Source organism: Schistocerca americana, chromosome 6 (genome assembly GCF_021461395.2).
Source record: "Schistocerca americana isolate TAMUIC-IGC-003095 chromosome 6, iqSchAmer2.1, whole genome shotgun sequence".
Lineage (NCBI taxonomy): Eukaryota > Metazoa > Arthropoda > Insecta > Orthoptera > Acrididae > Schistocerca > Schistocerca americana.
This window is the reverse complement of record NC_060124.1, coordinates 144,372,877-144,379,354: the sequence shown is the minus strand read 5'-3', so window position 1 is coordinate 144,379,354 and position 6,478 is coordinate 144,372,877. Positions and strand designations below refer to the sequence as shown.

The 6,478-nt window shown below is 46.7% G+C and overlaps 1 non-coding gene and 1 pseudogene across 1 annotated transcript; one reads left to right on the top strand and one right to left on the bottom strand.

The window, feature by feature from the left end:
- Positions 1–4,885: 4,885 nt before the first annotated feature.
- Positions 4,886–5,003, bottom strand: LOC124620487 (annotated as a pseudogene).
- A 1,031-nt stretch (positions 5,004–6,034) lies between these two features.
- Trnaa-cgc lies at positions 6,035–6,107 on the top strand. Its single transcript has one exon. It is a non-coding gene; the product is annotated as a tRNA-Ala (tRNA).
- Positions 6,108–6,478: the final 371 nt, after the last annotated feature.

The window sequence follows — 6,478 nt, the reverse complement described above, 5'->3', positions numbered from 1 at the left end:
GAGGCGCCATGTCACGGATTGCGCAACACCTCCTGCCGGAGATTCGAGTCCTCCCTTGGGCATCGGTGTGTGTGTTGTTCTTAGCATAAGTGAGTTTAAGTAGTGTGTAAGTCTAGGAATCGATGACCTCAGCAGTTTGGTCCCTTAGGAATTCACACACATTTGAACATTCGGTTCCATACCATGTGTGAAGTCTGTTCTATATGGTATGATTAATTTTTGCATATCTTTGTAATAATTTTCGCAACTTTACTGTTGACGACTTTTTTAAATTACGCTTGCGCTTATGACTTTGTCCTTTTGTTTAGCACACATTCTGGAGATGTCAGCGCCCGAAACGCATCAGTATAAAGAAAATTTTTAACATCAAGCAAGCACTTCATTTATACCAACTTATTCAGCATCAACGTAAGGATCAGAAGGCTTATATCTGTCCACGTTGTCTGAAGATGCAATTCACTGCACTGCTAAACAATGGATTACCAACAGTGATTTATCTTATTAACGAAGTAGCAGAAAATTATAACTTACCAACCTTATTTTCTGACAATCACAATGGGTTAGGCATATTGGGATCGAGTACTCTGTTCAGTAGAACTGAAAGTAATCGCAAACTAAACCGAGAAAAGAGAACTTTTGCAACACAATCAACTGTTCTCCTCCTGGTCTCGACTGCTGCCGACACCAGCCAATCACAAACTGGAAATGGAGGTCTTGTTCTATGGCATGGTTTTCGAATATTCGATATCAGTTTTGTAGAACACCTACAAATCGATGCAGTCAGAGGAATCTAGAGCTTCACAGTCCTCGGATTAATACGGCTGCACAGCGTCCCCGCGTAGGACGCAGACTGGCGAGCAGAAAGGCGGCATACACCGGGCCCCCGCCTCCCAAATGATATTCCCTGTGCGGGGGCGAGGGCGGGCTCCCAATATCCGGTAGTGACCTCCAGTGGTCAGGGCACGTGCTGCCGTAATGTAAGGCTGGCGCGCGTCAGCTGGGACAATGTCAACAGGGGACGCAAGCCGTGTCTTGAGGGGCAGCATTACTTACTACCGTTACTCTCAAACAGCAGCTGAGAGGCATATCTCAAAATACTCTAACCTACGAGTGCCAAGGTCTCGAAATTAGGCAAGAAGTAAGTTAAGGGTAAAGCAATTTTGAATTTTTCTATAGTTCTTTCTAGATAAGGCTTTTTGCGGTACCTTTCCTAGAAATACAGTTTATCATACACTGAAGTGCCAAAGAAACTAGTGCAGGCATGCATATTCAAATACAGAGATATGGAAAGAGACAGAACACGGTACTACGGTCGACAACGCCTATATAAGACAACAAGTGTCTGGTTAGATCGGTTACCGCTGCTACAATTGCCGTTTATCCAGATTTAAGTGAGTTTAAAAGTGATATTATAGTCGGCGCACGAGCGATGCGACACACCATCACCGAGGTAGCGATGAAGTGGGATTTTCCCGTGCGACCATTTCCGAGTGTACCGTGAATCTCAGGAATCGGGTAGAACATCAAATCTCCGACATTGCCGCTCCCGGAAAAAGATCCTGCAAGAACAGGACCAACGACGACTGAAGAGAATTTTTGAATGTGACAAAAATTCAACCCTTCTGCTAACTGCTGCAGATTTCAATTCAGGGACATCAGCAAGTATCAGCGTCCGAACCATTCAACGATTCATCATCGATATGGGTTTTCGGCGCTGAAGGCCCAATCGTGTACCCTTAACTGCACGACACAAGGCTATACGCCTCGCCTGGCCCCGTAAACACCGACATTGGACTGTTGACAGGAAACATGTTGCCTAGTCGGACGAGTCTCGTTTCAAACTGTATCGAGCGAATGGACGAGTACGGTTATGGAGACAACCTCATGAATCCATGGACCCTGCATGTGAGCAGGGGACTGTTCAAGCCAGTGGAGGCTCTGTAATTGTGTGGGGCGTGCGCAGTTGGAGTGACATGGGACCCTTGAGATGTCTAAATACAACTCTTACGTACGTAAGCGTCCTGTCTGATCACCTGCATCCATTTATCTCCATTGTGCATTCCGACAGACTTGGGCAATTCCAGCAGGACAATGTGACACTCCACACGTCCAGAATTGCTACAGCGTGGCTCCACAAACACTCTTCTGAGTTTACTTCCGCTGGCCACCGAACTCCGCAGACATGAACGTTTTTGAGCATATCTGGTATGCCTTGCACCGTGCTGTTTAGAAGAGATTCCCACCCCCTCGTACTCGTACGGATTTATGGACAGACTTCCGGGATTCATGGTATCAGTTTCCTCCAACCCTACTTCAGACACTAGTCGAGTCCATGGCACGTGGTGTTGCGGCGCTCTTCCGTGTATTTCACTGGCTGACGTACCAAAGATAAAATATTCAATCCGAGATTCCATCTCAACTGGATATCTAAATTCTGGATATCGAAATTACTATAATTCCCCCCTCCGTTCCTGTTACAGAAACGAATGGTGTGTGTGCGTGTGTGTGTGTGTGTGTGTGTGTGTGTGTGTGTGTGTGTCGAACGACTGCCTGTGCCAGTAGATCCTAGTATCTGTAATTTCTTTGATTTTCCCGTCGTGTTCATATGGCATGGAAAAAACGTGTGTTACCTGATTCTTTTTCGAACCTGCATACTCTGCGTAATATACATTATCCGATCAAATGTATCCGGACATCGCTAATTGCTATTAGATGTCGCGAGAAGCGGACCCTCCAAAATAAAAGGAGGCGACGAGTATTCTGTTATCAATAGAGAAGCAGTAACAGAATTGGTCCGTCTGGGGAGCTCACTCTTCGATAGTCGAGTAATCATTGGATGACACCTGAGCAAGAAGCCCATGAGGGACATTTGAATATTTCTAAAATTGTCCAAGTCAATTGTTGTTAGACTGTGAAGTGGAAACGCGAAGGAACAACCATAGCTAAACGAGTACTACGTAGGCCTTATGTACTACAGGACAGGCATAGTCGAACACTGCTGAGGGTGGTTGTTAAAAGCCGCATGAAACCAACGGAAGCAATACTCGTCGCCTCCTTTTATACTGGCGGGTCCGCCTCTCATGACCTGTAGTGGTAATTAACGGTGTCCGGATGAATTTTGATCGGGTAATGTGTAACGTAGAGATTTACCGTTAATAACGCTGTGTTCGTTCGAAAAAGAATCAGGAAAAACACGTTTCTTTCTTGTCGTATGGACAAGGCAGGAAAATCAGAGAAATTACAGATAGTAATATTTACAGGCAATCGTTCGTTCCACACACAACACTCGCGTCTGTAATAGGAAAGTAGGGGGGAATTGTAGTAACTTAGAGAACTCTGCGTGGCCGAGGGGTTCTAGGCGCTTCAATCCGGAACCAGGTTCCGGTTAGGTTTACGTAGGTTAGTTAGGTTTACGTAGTTCTAAGTCTAGGAGACTGATGGCCTCAGATGTTAAGTCCCATAGTGCTTAGAGCCATTTGAACAATTTTGAGTACTCTGTGGTATATTTCTCAGTCCGATATCTAAATATATATTCCAAAAACTACTCTGAGTTCGAAAGTGCTATCAGCACACTCTTAACACAGTGACTGTGCGTAGGGAGTTAAAAAGAATGTGGTACAGTGGTGGAGCAGCTGCTCGTATGACACACTTTACTCGAAACTACACTTGAAGTGACGTAAAGGGCAGCCAACGCCACTGCGCAGTGGATGACTGGGAACGAATGATTTGGAGTAATGAATCACGCTACACCCTCCGGCAATTGGATGGAAGAGTTCGGGTTCGGGAAATACGTGGAGAAAACTACCTACTGTCACATGTAGTGCTATCAGTGAATTACAGAGGAGGTACTTTTACTGTATGGGGATGATTTTCATGGTTGACGTGTGGTTGTCTTATTACGTTTACCAAAATATTAAATGCGGTAGCCGGCCGCGGTGGCCGAGCGGTTCTAGGCGCTTCAGTCCGGAACCGCGCTACTGCTACGGTCGCAGATTCGAATCCTGCCTCGGGCATGGAAGTGTGTGATGTCTTTAGGTTAGTTAGGTTTAAGTAGTTCTAAGTTCTAGGGGACTGATGACGTCAGAAGTCAAGTCTCATAATGCTCAGAGCTATTTGAACCATTTTTTAAAATGCGGTAGGATATGAGCACTCCATACAACGAGTGCTGTATGAACATGACAATGGATCCTGTCAAAAAGCAGCATCTCTGAGCCAATGGTTTGTGGACAACAACATTCCTGAAATGGACTGCGATGCGTGCAGTTCCGACCAGAATCCAGTGGAACACCTTTGGGAAGAGTTAGAACATAGACTTCGCTCCAGTCCCCAATATCCAACATCCAGTACCTTCCCTGGTCTCTGATCTTGAATCAGAATGCGCTGCCATTACTTCACAGATATTCAGGCACCCCTCTATGAAAGTGCCCTCAGCGCAGACCATCCGTCATAAAGGTGAAAGGAGGACACGCGTCACATTAACGCCTACTATTAGCTGTTTGGATACTTTTGCTCGGATAGAGTACACCTCTCTCGTAGCACATGTGACTAGATTTACTAATCGTACCTGTGGAAGTCACTACTCTTCTTAAATTGTTACGGTTCACTTATGAAGAATACAGTGTGCTCAACAAAATTATGCACCACCTGCATACCTCCGGACAGGATTATTGTTAGATACAATATATACTCCGTCTTCAGGCCACAAGTGGCCCATCGGATCCACCCGACCGCCGTGTCAACCTCAGCTGAGGATGCGGATGGGAGGGGCGTGTGGTCAGCACACCGCTCTCCCGGTCGTTATGATGGTTTTCTTTGATCGGAGCCGCTACTATTCGGTCGAGTAGCTCCTCAGTTGGCACCACGAGGCTAAGCACACCCCGAAAAATGGCAACAGCGCATGGCGGCCCGGATGGTCACCCATCCAAGTACCGGCCACGCCCGACAGCGCTTAACTTCGGTGATCTGACGGGAACCGGTGTATCCATTGCGGCAAGCCCGTTGCCTGTTAGATACAATTGGAACTGCGAATAAAATTAAGTACTTTGTGAAACTGACAAAATAACTTTTACTAATTCTTCTCGGCAAATCAGCTAAGTAATATATTCGTTTCGGAATGACTTTTCGACAAGTTTCTTCTGGTGAATGCCTTTGCCATGCCTTTATAATTCCTGCCTTGCCAAAACAGCTGCGCTCGCGCTAGCACTTGGACAGGGGGCGCTGTCGGAATCGTTTCTGCCGCTGCTGCCGCCCCTCCGACCGTGATGGGGGCAGCGGGTAATGAGGATCTTCAGTTCAGGGCATATTTCAAGACACGTACTTGCATGTAATCGGACTTAAGCCAGAAGAAGTTAGGGCAGCTTACAGAGCCATGTTGACAGACTCAACATTGTACATAAGCCGCAGATGCCTCGCTCACGATTAGGGACAACGTGTTCTACTATAGTGAGACTGATCCACTTTTTCCTCCATTATACAGGTATCGCAGCGATTTCCTGTGGCCATAAGAGTTCTGACTGTAAGGAAGAGGTTTCCACCCCAACAAAAGCAAGTCATCTTGACGGTGCAGCACTATCGATTTGTCGGTATACGGAGGTGCAGCTAAAATTTCTAACTTCTTGAAGAATCCTCTGCAGGGTAACTGTAGGTGAGCGCTACATAATGGCCTCATTTCTCGCTTTTTGCAATCAACACTTTTTCCATAAGTGCTATGTTATGCCTGAACGAAGCAACTATCCGTATGGGACGGAAATCGAGAGATGTGACAGATGTACAGGCAAACAAATGATTACAATTCCATAAAAATTGGATGATTTGTTCTAGTGAAAGATCTTCGCAAACTGAGAAAGTCAATAGCGCCTTGGTCCACCTCTGTCCCCTACGCAAGCAGTTATTCGGCCTGGCATTGATTGACACAGTTCTTGAATGTCGTCCTGGGAGATATCGTGCCAAATTCTGTCCAATCGGCCCTTTAGAACGTCAAAATCTAGAGCTGGTTGGGAGGCCGTGCCCGTAATTCTCCAAACGTTCTTAACCGAGCGAGGTGGCGCAGTGGTTAGCACACTGGACTCGCATTCCGGAGGTCGACGGTTCAATCCCGTCTCCGGCCATCCTGATTTAGGTTTTCCGTGATTTCCCTAAATCGCTTCAGGCAAATGCCGGGATGGTTCCTTTGAAAGGGCACGGCCGATTTCCTTCCCCATCCTTCCCTCACCCGAGCTTGCGCTCCGTCTCAAATGACCTCGTTGTCGACGGGACGTTAAACACTAATCTCCTCCTCCTCCAAACGTTCTTACTTGGAGAGAGATCCGGCGACATTATTGGCCACGAAAACGTTTGACATTCACGAAGACAAGCAGTAGAAATTGTTGCCGTGTGCATGCGGGCATTAGCTTCCTGAAATGTAAGCCCAGGACGGCTAGCCACAAAGGGCAACAAAACGGCGTATGACATCGATGACGCAGCGCTGTGCCGTTAGGGG